The sequence below is a fragment of the Callorhinus ursinus genome, unplaced genomic scaffold (genome assembly GCF_003265705.2).
Source record: "Callorhinus ursinus isolate GAN/ISIS: 27379988/994484 unplaced genomic scaffold, GSC_fseal_2.0 scaffold12, whole genome shotgun sequence".
In the NCBI taxonomy this organism is placed as follows: Eukaryota; Metazoa; Chordata; class Mammalia; order Carnivora; family Otariidae; genus Callorhinus; species Callorhinus ursinus.
In genome coordinates, this window is record NW_027397074.1 from 39,749,687 (window position 1) to 39,763,498 (window position 13,812).

The window sequence follows — 13,812 nt, forward strand, 5'->3', positions numbered from 1 at the left end:
GTCAAATAAACAAATAAAATCTTAAAAAAAAAATACTTAGCTCCCTAGTACTCTTTGAGACATTTCCTTACAGATTATAGGCAAGACCTCTCAAATCTATCCATTTGGTTCTCAATTCTCTCTTAGACAAACAAATAAAATCTTTAAAAAATTTTTTAAAAATTAAAAAGGTGTTGAACTTTATAATGAGGGAATCAGACTGATACTATTTGAACCTCCCAATCCATCTTAGCACCATTAAAACAGAGACAACCAGACATTGATGTACCTCTTCATGTGATGCGATAGTGAATACACAGCGCTTTCTATAAAGTATCTGTGATTCCTCCAAATTGAGCTCAAATCTAATTAAGCCTTAGTTCTAACCAATAATTTACAGGAAATACAAGGAATAGAAAGATTAGTTAAAAAAAAATCAGTAGGAAGGAAGTAGTCTGTTTCCACAGAGCAAATAACCAAATTTCCCCAACAGAGTAAATAAATTTAAAAACATGGGTATAGGGGGGAAAGGTGGACTATTAATGACTAAAAGAGTTTTAAGAGACATAAATAAGTACCTCATGATTTTGATTTTAAAAAAGCTGTTTTAAGACAGCAAGATTTGAATAAGGACTAAAAATGTGATGATATTGAGGAATTAATTTTATCAGGTGTGATAATGGTATGGTGGATATATTTAAAGAAAAAAGTTTTACCATGAAATGATGTATCTGGAATTTGCTTTAATTAATTAATTTATTAATTTATTTATAAAGGTTTTATTTATTCATTTGTCAGAGAGAGAGAGAGCGAGAGAGAGAGCGCACAAGCAGGGGGAGAGGCAGGCAGAGGGAGAAGCAGGCTCCGCACTGAGCAGGGACCCCAATGAGGGACTCGATCCCAAGACCCTGGGATCATGACCTGAGCCGAAGGAAGACACTTAACCAACTGAGCCACCCAGGAGTCCCTCATTCTTTTTTTTTTTTTTAAATGCTTAGCTCCCTGGTACTCTTTGAGACATTTCCTTACAGAGTTGTAGGCAAGACTTCTCAAATCTATCCATTTGGTTCTCAGTTCTCTCTCTCTGACAAACAATAAAATCTTAAAAAAAAATTTTAAAAATTAAAAAGGTGTTGAACTTTATAATGGAATCATGACCTGGGCCAAAGGCAGATTAACCAAGTTAGCCACCCAGGTGTCCCCAGAAAGTTTTTTTTTTAAAATATATTGCAAGAAATTACTTTTTTTGCGTCATATTAAACGGCTAATGAAAACACTTTCAAAAGATCAAAAACTTTATCACAACTTTACAATAAATAACATCTCAGAGATAGTATTTTTTTCAGAGATAGTATTTTGAAGGACAATAATTATTTGAATGGACAAGTTCTATTTTTTTCTCCTCAGTTTGAAATCATTTTGAGCTCATTTAAAAAATTATAAAAATAGTTCAAAGAATTCTCTTCATTCAGCTTCCCCAAGTGTTAATGTCTTACAAAACCACAGTACAATTGTCAAAACTGGGAAATTGACAAAGTCTTGACTAATCTGCTGACTTTATTCAGTTTCATCAACTGTTCCACTAATATTCCCTTTCTGGGCTAGGATATAATCCAGGATTACACACTGCATTTAATTGTCCTCTCCCTTTCATCTGAATAGTTCCTCAGTCTTTGTCTTTCATCTTCAGTCATTGTCTTTTATGACCTTGAAACTTTTGAAGAGTACTGGCCAGCATTTTGTAGACCTACTTCAGTTTGGGTTTGTCTGATGTTTCTCCTGATTAAATTCAGGTTGCATGTTTTGGCAAGAGTATCACAGAAGTGATGTTTTATTCTTCTCAATGCATGATATCTGAAGGTACGTAATCTTTATGTTTTATTACTGACGATATTAACCTCAATCACTATTTATCAAGTGGTATTTGCTGGATTTCTCCAGTATAAAATTGCTTTCTTTGTCTTTGTAATAAAAGAGTATTTTGTGAGGTGATTCTTTGAGACTTCGTAAATATCCTGCTTCTCATAATACTTTCCTGCTTACAACAATTATTACCACAGTGTTTGTTAAGTAGAGGTTTTCTATTTCCATCATTCCTTCCACATTTATTAATTGGGTTTCTACTTTAAGGGAAAGCTCTCTCTTCTCTCATGCTTTCATTCATTCAATTTACTTATTCAGTCATTTATTTCTATCAGTATGGACTCATGGATATTTGTTTTATTCTATGGGTTAGAATCTATTGCTATTATTATTTTGTTGCTCAGATTGTCTCAGATTTGGCTGTAAAGAGTCTCTAAGTGATCTATGAGTCAATTTGAATCTGTTTTTTTTTTAAGATTTTATTTATTTATTTGACAGAGAGAAACATAGCTAGAGAGGGAACACAAGCAGAGGGAGTAGGAGAGGAAGAAGCAGGCTTCTCACTGAGCAGGGAGCCCAATGCGGGGCTCGCTCCCAGGACCCTGGTCATGACCTGAGCCGAAGGCAGATGCTTAAGGACTGAGCCACCCAGGCACCCCCAATTTTTTTTTAATATTTTAAGTAATCTCTATACCCGATGTGAGGCTTGAACTTACAACCCTAAGATCAAGAGTCACATGCTCTACCGACTGAACCAGCCAAGTGCCTCTGAATCTTTTTATATGTTTTTTTTTTTTTTAAAGATTTTATTTATTTGAGAGAGAGAATATGAGAGAGAGAGAGAGCACATGAGAGGGGGGAGGGTCAGAGGGAGAAGCAGACTCCCCGCCGAGCAGGGAGCCCGATGCGGGACTCGATCCGGGACTCCAGGATCATGACCTGAGCCGAAGGCAGTCGCTTAACCGACTGAGCCACCCAGGCGCCCTCTTTTTATATGTTTAAGCATATATATTTATGTCTTGCTTGTGTATTGTCTATTCATGTCTTTTTTCCATTTTTCTATTGAATTTGTCCCCGATTCTTAACAGTTCTTTATGTACAAGGAATATTAGAATTTTATTTGTGATGTATGTTGCAAATATTTTTTCCTGATTTCTCAATTGTCAATTGTCTTTTGATTTTGTTTATGGTATTTTTGCATACTTTTTAAAATGTAATCAAATTTATTATTTTATTGCCTTGGGTTTTGAGTCATAGGTAGAAAACCTTTCTCTATAGTGAAGTTAGAGAGTTCACTCATGTTTTCTTCCAATCATTGTATAGTTTTATATTTTACATTTAGATTCTTGATCCATTTGGAGTTTATCCTTATCATGTTGTGGAGTATGGATCTAATTTTACCTTTTACTAAATGGCTACCCATTTGTCTCAGTACCATTTATTTAAAAAGCCCGCCTTTGCCCCAGTAAGGTAAGATGCTAACTTTATCATATACCAAATTTCCTTATGCACTTGAATCTGTTTCTGGGTTTTTTTTATTGTATTCCCTTGGTCTGCTTGTTCATGCACCAGTACTATGCTGTCTTTTTTTTTTTTTTTAAGATTTATTTAGAGAGAGAGAGAGCACAAATGGGAGGGGCAGAAGGAGAGGAAGAGAAAGAGAATCTGGGTGTGGAGCCCCTTGCAGAGCGGAGGGGGGCTTGATCTCACCACTCTGAGATCACCACCTGAGCCTAAATCAAGTCGGACACTTAACCAACTCTGCCACCCAGGCACCCCTATGCTGTCTTAATTATAAAGGCTTTTAAGTTTTAATCTGATAGGGCAAATTCCCTTTCTATCTATTGTGTTTTTTTAAAAAGATTTTTTTATTGGGGAGCCTGGGTGGCTCAGTCAAGTTGGGTATTTGACTCTCGATTTTGGCTCCGGTCATGATCTCAGGGTCGTGGAATCAAGCCCCCTGTTGGGCTCTGTGCTCAGCACGGAGTCTATTTGTCCCTCTCCCTCTGCTCCTCTGCCCATTTGAGTGCGCTCTCTCTCTCCCTCTCTTTTTATTTATTTAAGAAAGGGAGAGAGAGAAAGAGAGCGAGAGCGCGCGCGAGCGCGTGCACAGGCGCAGGAGCAGCAGAGGGAAAGGGAGAGAGAATCTCAAGCAGGCTCGGAGCTGAGTTCAGAGCCCCATGTGGGGCTTGATCCCATGACCTCAAGATCACGACCTGAACTGAAACCAAGAGTCAGATGCTTAACCAACTGAACTAACCAGGTGCTCCCCCCACTTCTATATATTGTTAAGTAAGCCTCATAATTTACTAGCCACAATCCATTTTATGGGAAGAATAGTACCTTTTTATTATGGACTTCCTAACAAAGGAAAAGAAACATCCTCCTAATTCTCTCCTCATTATCATCATCATAATAATATTTCTACCATCATGATGTCATCTGTACTCTCTATACCATCTATTATGAATCATTTTATATGCATTTTCTTATTCAGTAAAGCATTGATATCCAGGCAGACCTTGGGAGAAGTTGAAAATATGAATATGTAAAGTATGTTTCCTTTCCCCAAGCTCAACTTCTCACTCCTGGTACATGAGGAGGTTTTGGTTATTTGAGGCTAACTCTCCTGTTCAAGTCTCTATTAGTGAAAGTTTGGTAGGATCCTTCATGATCAGAGATACTAGAAATGGATGGTATCTCCAGTCCTTTCATTTCAAATGCAGAAATGGAAGCTCAGGAAGGAGAAGTCACTTACACCAATAGAGAGATAGTTTAGAAAAAAATCTAATCCAATTTCTTGGGTTTACAGAGGTGGAATTTGAGTGACCCACCCAAGATCATGTAGTAATTAAAAACACCTTTGGCTCCTCAGCCTGTGTCAGGCACTGTGTTTAGTACTTTACATAGTTTATCTTATTACCACAGACACCTAAAGAAGAGTTAAACATATTATTGCCTCTATTGTATGGGTAGGAAAACTGAGGCTGAAAGTGGTAGAGTAGCTTGTGAAAGGTCAGTCAGACCACTGGAGCAAGGCAGAGTTGGGATTTAAAATTGGGCAGATATAGGGGCATCTGGCTGGATCAGTCAGAAGACCATGCAGCTCTTGATCTTGGGGTCATGAGTTCGAGCTCCACATTGGGGGTAGAGTTTAGTTAAAAATAATAATAAAAATAAATAAACTTGGGCAGATTTATACTCCTAAACACTAGGCTCCAGGGCTCCCAGCAAGCCTCTAGCACTGTAGATAGAGAACTGAGGTGAGAGACCCAAGATTAATATCAGTCATTCAAGTCTTGCTTGTTAATCAGGAACTGAGGTGTTGAAATCACACACTTTCATAAAAGTAAAGTAAAAGCAAATACACAGAAGAGTTTATATAAATGATTTGACAGTGCAGCAAGACTGCCCAAAGAAGTCATTATCTTGCAGTGATAGTTTTTTTTTTTTAAGATTTTATTTATTTATTTGACAGAGAGAGAGATCGTGAGAACAGGAACACAGGCAGGGGGAGTGGGAGAGGGAGAAGCAGGCTTCCTGCAGAGCAGGGGGCTTGATGTGGGACTTGATCCCACGACCCCGGGATCATGACCCGAGCCGAAGGCAGACGCCTGATGACTGAGCTACCCAGGCGCCTGCAGTGATAGTTTTTTAAAAAAATTTGAGTGTTTGCTTTAAATATGCATACAAAAAAGACGATTATAATGTGTAAGTGTTTTAATTAAATTGAAATATCCTGATATTGCATGACTTTCAATATACATCTTTTAAAAAATGACTTTTCTTACATAACTGCAACATTATTTCCTACAATACCATTATCACACCAAAAATGTAACAATAATTCCCTAGTACTATCTAATAGTCCATATTCAAATTTCCACTACTGTCCCAAAACTTTTAAATTTTTTTGTTGAAATTTGATTCTAATTAAGCATCGTTACTACTTTTGCTTGTTTTGCCTCTTAAATCTCTTTTAATCTAGAATATTTCCAGTTTTCTCTTTCCCTTTTGCCCTCTCCCCTCTTTCTTTTTTAAGATTTATTTAGTTATTTGAGAGAGAGCACTCATGCTTGAGCAAGCCAGGGCGGGGGAGGGGCAAAGGGAGAGGGAGGAAGAAAATCCCAAGTGGATTCCATGCTAAGCTTGGAGCCCTACCCAGGGCTTGACTTCACCACCGCAAGTTCAAGACCTGAGCCAAAATTAAGAATCACTCACTTAACTAACTGAGCCACCCAGGTGCCCCTCTCTTCTCTTTCTTCCTTTCTTTCTTCTTCTCTCCTTTTTTCTTTTATTCTTTCTTTCCTCCTTTTTTTTTTAATTTTTTAATTTTTAAGTGACATTCAGCTGTTAGAGAGACCTGGCAACAGAGGTGTATTACGTCCCTCTTCCTAGATATATTTGATTGTTTCCTCGTGATGTCATTTCACTGGCTCCCGTATTCTCTATATTTCCTATACTTTAAGGGCTTGATTAGATTCAAGTTAAATATTTTTTGGCGGGCGCCTGGGTGGTTCAGTTGGTTAAGCGACTGCCTTCAGCTCAGGTCGTGATCCTGGAGTCCAGGGATCAAGTCCCACATCGCACTCCCTGCTCAGCGGGGAGTCTGTTTCTCCCTCTGACCCTCCCCCCTCTCATGTACTCTCTCTCTCTCATTCTGTCTCTCAAGTAAATAAATGGAATCTTAAAAAATAAATAAATATTTTTTGGCAAGAATACCTCATGGGTGATGGTGTACATTATATATCAGAAGCTACATGATGTCAGGTGACCACACTAGCATTGATGCCGAGACAACTCACTGGGTCAAGGTTGCAAAATCCAGGTCCCTCCCCTGCTAAGCTACATTCCACCAGCAAGCAATCAGGGATCGATATTTCTACACCATCTGAATATGCAATTTCCCATCAACTCTTCATTATTTCAGTACTGATTGAAAGTCCTTGTTGGAATCAATCATTCTGTTCAAGATGGTGATTTTCTATCTCTGCCTTATCCATATATTCACCAGCTGGCAATCTGCCAAAACAATAGATTTTTTTTTTTTTGAAAGACCTTTCTTAAGCAACCAGATTTGACTACTCTGAAATATAATTCCTGTTAGAAAGGATAAATGTTTAATTCTTTCCCTTTAATTGTCAACTTCAAAGTAAGGTATTTAACAGTGACCTCCAAAGGTGGCATATAAAGTTTTTCAATGATAGAACTGAAAGGGATTCCCACTTACAGTGCTTTTCCACTTAGATAGGTTGTATCACCTAGAGCACTTGTAGCAGGTCACTGCCAAGTTCACCTGTAACCTGTAACTTCAACACTGACAAGTAAAAGAGAGACTGATATCAAAGAAATAAATAGATAAATTAGACTTCATCAGAATTTAAAACTTTTGTGCTTCAAAGGACACTATCAACAGTGTGAAAAAGCACATAATAGGAAAAAATATTTGCAAATTACATATTTCATAAGTCTAATATCTATAATATATAAATAACTCTTACATTTCAACAACAGAAAAACCCAAACAACTCTATTTGAAAATGGGCAAAGGACTTGAATAGATTTTCTCCAAAGAAAATATATAAATGACCAATATGCACATGAAAATATGTCCAACACCATGAGTCATGAGGGATATGCAAATCAAAACCACAATGAGGTACCACTTCACACCTACTGGGATGGCTATAATAATAATTTTTTAAAACCAGACAATAATAGGGGCGCCTGGGTGGCTCAGTGGGTTACCTGTCTGCCTTCAGCTCAGGTCATGATCCCAGGGTCCTGGGATCCAGTCCTGCATCGGGATCCTTGCTCGGCGGGGAGCCTGCTTCTCCCTCTCCCTCTGCCTGCCGCTCCCCCTGCTTATGCTCTCTCTCTTGCTATCTCTCTCTCTGTCAAATAAATAAATAAATAAAATCTTAAAAAAAAAAACCCAGACAATAATAATTGTTGACAAGAGTGTGGAAAATAGAATACTGAAACTCTCATACACTGCTGATGTAAAACAGTGAAGCTGATGTGGAAAACAGTTTGGCAGTTCAAAAAGTTAAAACACAGAGTTGCTATATGACTCAGCAATTCCACTTCTAGGTGTATACACAAGAGAACTGAAAATGTTTGTTTGCATAAAAACCTGTACACATATACTTATAGCAGCACTGTTCCTAATAGTTAAGAAGTGGAAACAACCCAAATGTCCATCAGCTGAGAAGTAGATAAACAAAATGTTGTATATCCCTACAATAGAATATTACTTAGCCATAAAAAAAAATACTGGGGTGCCTGGGTGGCTCAGTTGGTTAAGGGTCCAACTCTTGATCTCAGCTCAGGTCTTGCTCTCAGGGTCATAAGTTCAAGCCTGGTGTGGGGAGCCTACTTAAAAAAAGAAAAGAAAAGAAGGGAAGAGAAATACCAATGCATGCTACAATGTGGACGAAACTTGAAAACGTGGTAAGTGAAAGAAGCCAGACACAAAGGCCACATATTGTATGATTCTATTCATGTGAAATGTCATGTTTAGGCGAATCAATGGAGACAGAAGGTAGATTAGTGATCATCCAGGAGATGAGGTGGGGGAGAGATAGGGACTAACTGCTAATAGGTACAGGGTTTCTTTTGGGGGGTGATGGAAATGGTCTGAAATTAGATAGTGGTAATGGTTGTTGCACAACATGGTGAATATACCAAAACCCACTGAAAATATACACTTTAAAATAGTGAATTTTATGTTCTATAAAGTATATCTCAAATTTTAGAATGCTATAAGAAAAGAAGGAAAAATCAATGAAGAGAAAAAAGCATCTAAATAATCTACCTGGAATATAAAACCATGATATTGACTCTTAATTGCTTTAAATGATTCCAAAATGATGCCAAACAAAATTGCCCCAATGAAGCAATAGTGAATCCATGGTGATGATTATTTTTTTTCCTTTCCAATTTATTGCAATAGTAAAAAAGAGTCAGATGTTATGCTCAAGTAATAGAAGGACCCTATGGAAAAGTTATGATGCTGTATAAGGCATTAAATGATACTTAATTGATTATACAAACTGATAATGCAGTTATAGAAAATATAAGAAGTTTTTAATTTTAATTTTTAATTTTTATGTTGAAGTATAAATGACATACAATGTTATATTAGTGTCAGGTAAAGTATAAGAAGTTTTAAACTGTGTAACATATAACAGTATCATTTATAATTGAATATGATGGTGTGGTCTTGTCTAAGAATATAATACATTAAACAAATCTATTTAGCATCCATATTAGCTTGTATACACACAGAGTATCTCTGAAAGGATATAAACAACCCTGGTATTATTCTTTATCTGGGGGGAGGGAAACTGAAAGGCTTAGGTGAAGGGAATATTTTTTACTGTAAAGTGTTCAGTACATTCTGAATTTTGAACCATGGGACTGTATTGATTACTCAAAAAATATCTTAAACCAACAACATTACTTATACAGGATCATCAGATGACAATTCCAATTTATGGAATCTTTTTTTTTAATCTTTTTTTAAAAGATTTTATTTATTTATTTGACAGAGAGAGGGAGAGAGAGAGCAAGAGAGTGCAAGCAGGGGGAGCTGCAGAGGAAGAGGGAGAATCAGGCTCCCAGGTGAGCAGGAAGCCTGATGTGGGGCTCTATCCCAGGATCCTGGGATCATGACCTGAGCCGAAGGCAGACGCTTAACCAACTGAGCCACCCAGGCACCCCCAATTTATGAAATCTTTTCCAGGTTTCAGAACTTCCTGTGATTACATTCTTGGATATGTCAACCTCATGGTAACCATGGAATTTTGTCACTGTCGGTTGGACCTGCATTGATGTGGAGCTTATATCTTAAGAGCTGCAATAATAGCTAAGTCTGTTAGCTTTTTGTCCCTGTTACATGGGAGCATCAACACAACCTTCATAGGATGATGATGATATCAAGGAGCACAACTTCAGAAGCAGAGAGACACCCTTGCACAATACAGAAAATTCATTGCATCTGTAAACACCTCAGTAGGACCGACCTTGACCTGTCATCTGCCAAAGTGATATAATTTGAGTGGTGCACAGAAGAACTTTCAGCTTAAATTTATCTGCACCTTTTCCGCTATGCCTTTTGTGGCTCATGGTTAATCATCTGCAAAACCCTCTATGTCCTAAATCTCTTCTTTGAATACTTCCTTCACCTTCTTGCTCTAGCCCCATGGTTGTCAACGGGGGTAAGCTGCCGTGCTCCTCAGAGGACATTTTGCAAGGTCTGGAGATATTTTTGATTGTCACAATTGAAGGTGGTGCTACTAACAACTCGTGGATAGAAGCCAGGGATGCTGCTAAAGATCCTACAATGGCCAGAGCAGCCCCCGCAGCAAAGAATTCTGAGGCCTCAAACCTTAGTAGTGCTAGGTTGAGCAACACTGATTCTACCCTGAAGGAACTGCTTTTCCAGGAGCCTTCTCAAATAGTGTCTGTCTTGTCTCGTAAGTGAACTTGGAGGTGGGGTTGGACTTCCTTCCTCCTTATCACTGCTTCCAAACTATTCTCCTTCCCTAAATTATTTTTTAGAATAGTTTTGGATTCCATATCAGACTTTATCACTCACAGCCTCTCCTTAGTGCATTTACCTACTTAGCTCATTTTTCTGTCCTTCTCTTGAACACTACAGCAATCTTAAACCTGGGTGCTTTCACGATCCATGTAAATGCACTTTCCAACATCCTAGACTCTGTTCCTCGTGTTCCTTCCCTGCAAGACTCTTGCTCTCCACCCTACCTCAGTCACTCACTCACTTATTATGAAGGTTGGCATTGACTCTAAATGCAACCCCTCCATTATCTCCTTTCAAGCAGTCCATCTGATTGATTGATTGATTGATTTTTGGTGAGAATACTTAAGTTCTCTCTTAGCAAATTTCAATTATACAATACAGTGTTATCAATGATAGTTACCATGTTATACGTTAGATCCTCAGATCTTACTCATAACTGAAAGTTTGTACCCTTTTACTAGCCTCTCCCTATTTTCCCCATCCCTCAGCCCTAGCAACCACTCTTCTACCCTGTTTCTCTGAGTTTGACTTTTTTTTTTTTTTAAGTTTCCAAAAATGTAATACTGTGTAGTATTTGTCTTTCTTTGGCTTCTTTCACTTAGCATGATACCCTCGAATTTCATCCATGTCGTCACAAACGGCAAGATTTCCTTTTTTTTCAAGGCTGAATAATATTCTATTATGCAAATATGTCACGTTTTCGGTTCATCTGTCATTGGAGACTTAGGTTGTTTCCATAACCTTGACTATTGTGAATAGTGCTGCAATGAACATGGAATATATACCTGGAAGTGGGGTTGCTGGATTATATAGTAGTTCTAATTTTAATTTTTTGAGGAACTTCCCTACTGTTTTCTGTAATGGCTCTACCAGTTTTTATTCCCACCAACAGTGTACAAGGGTTTGCATTTTTCCACATCCTTGCCAGCATTTGTTATTTCTTATCTTTTTGATAATAGACATCTTAACACATATGAGGTAATATCTCATTGTGGTTTTGATTTGCATTAATTATGCATCCTTGATGATTAGTAATGTTGAGCATCTTTTCATGTACCTGTTGGCCATTTGTATTTCTTCTTTGGAAAAATGTCTTTTCAGGTTCTTTGCCCATTTTTAATTTGGATTATTTGTTTTTTTGCATGAAATCCTATATGTTTTACATATTAACCTCTTACCAGATACAACATGGTTTGCAATTTTTCTCCCATTCCATAGGGTGCCTTTTCCTTTGGTTGATAGTTTCCTTTGCTGTGCAGAGCTTTGTTATGCTTTTGTTAAATCAACATTTGCTAAGTAGAGCCCTGAGGTGCCTATGGTTCAATAAAGGACCACAAGAGAAATTGAGATACAGAAGCTTATTGCTCACAATCCTGGAGAGAATACATCGCATGATGCCTCACAGGGCCACATGGGGAGGTCAAGGCAGGGTATAGGCAGAGAGAGTGACAAAACCTGGGGCACATGCCTTTATTAGGGTCTGAGAATGGAGTCCTTCCTGGGCAGAGGCTGGATTGGTCAATTCTTACAAAAAAGAGTGGAGTTTTGGTAAACTGTGGGGGAGGAAGTCTCATCTAAGGTGTGTACAAGGGGAAGGCTCTGGGAGGTTGGGGAAACTGTTTATTCCAAAGGCTGCTGGAAGAGTCACATCAGGAATTTACATTTGCTCATGTTCCTGAGGGCTGTTTGTTATCCAGGAGACCCACCTGCACAACGGGCTAGCATCAGTCTGAAGTCCCCACAGGGCAGTTGGCCAAACAAAATGGATGCCAAGACAGCAATGCCATGGAGTAGCTTAGCTAAACTCTCAGTAATCCATCCTGTGATGCCTCAACATCAGGAATAACAATGACGTGTGTAGCAGATACGTTCAAAGAATAGGTATTGTTTTCTGAAGCCATTGTAAAGCACGTTTAATGAAGGCAAGGATGATGAAGCCTATGATTAGTATACTTGCTACTGTTTGAAATCCGGTTCTTAGTTATTCTCTTGGGTGGATGGTGAAAGCCATGAGAACAAACCGGGGAACTCGAGGAGTGTGGGAATTTGTTGCAATATTTTGGATATATGACGAGTGATATGTAAAAGATGACACATCTTCTGGAGGTTGACCTGTACCTGCCCTGACTTGTTAAAAGTACATGCCGCAAAAAGTTCCTTGTAAAGAAGGTTCCACACCATTAAGCCAATAGGAAATCTAATGCCAGTTGATTATCCATCACTGCTTTGTACCAGCAAGCATTACTGCTGCATTAGACTCAGAGTATGACGTAGCTTCTGCATGTGGTTGGTTAGGATAGTTGATAATTGCTGAATGGTTTTGAATATTTGATCTTGTTTGGCTAGGGTGGAAGCACTATTCCTGTGTCTGTCATCTAGTGGTAATAGCCAGTCCCAACAGAATAGGGATAAGAATGGCTTTCTTGGTACAGATCTGAGGTGGAGAGGTGCCAGGAGAATAAAGAGTAGCTGGAATATTGGAGGTAATGGTGTTGCAGTAATAAGGGTCATCTCTGTGGTCTGCTTGTAGCCTGGGTAGGGTCAAGTGGACTTGCTCCTGGCCCCTTGAATTAGGTACACAGTAGAATTTGAATTTGAATGGGATATTATTTATTATTAAGGGGCTCTGAGCATACAGGGTGAGGTCCAGCCTTTTGTGTTTCTTTCTTTTTTTTTTTAAGATTTTATTTATTTATTTGACAGAGAGAGACAGCGAGAGAGGGAACACAAGCAGGGGGAGTGGGAGAGGGAGAGGGAGAAGCGGGCTTCCCGCCGAGCAGGGAGCCCGATGCGGGGCTCGATCCCAGGACCCCGGGATCATGACCTGAGTCGAAGGCAGACACTTAATGACTGAGCCACCCAGGTGCCCCAGCCTTTTGTGTTTCAATATAGTTGGGAGCCTTTAGATAGTACCACTGTGGGGAGTTAATTATTTTGATCTTACCCACAGGGTGCCCTGTTTGGGGTCTAGATTAGGGGTCTGGTTTAGCCAAAATGAGATTCGTGGTGTTCAGGAGGGTGAGGTTTAGGACAAAGAACTGACCACTAGGAAGAACGGTGGGATAGCTAGTGAAATAGGGGCTGTAGGTCTGACCCTGACCCTAAAAGATCCAAAATCATTTTTAAAAAAGAGTTTATGTATTTATTTTGTTTTAGAGAGACAGTGTGTGCACATGTGTGCACATGAGTGGGGGTGGAGGAGGAGGCCAAGGAAGAGGGAGAGGAAGAGGGAAAGAATCCCAGGCAAACTCTGTGCTGAGCATGGAGCCCAGTGCAGGGCTTGATCTCACGACCCTGAGATCATGACCTGAGCTGAAACCAAGAGTCAGACACTCAAACAACTAAGCCACCCAGGCGCCCCCAGATCCAATAGCATTTTACTTGCAAGGCCTGGGTTGCTATTTTGGAGGTTAGTATGAATG

The 13,812-nt window shown here is 39.0% G+C and overlaps 1 protein-coding gene across 1 annotated transcript in view; it reads left to right on the forward strand.

Annotated features, from left to right (window-relative positions):
* CCDC126 (coiled-coil domain containing 126) overlaps positions 1-13,812 on the forward strand; it is a 113,606-nt gene that overhangs the window by 1,648 nt on the left and 98,146 nt on the right. The gene's annotated exons all lie outside the window — the stretch shown is intronic.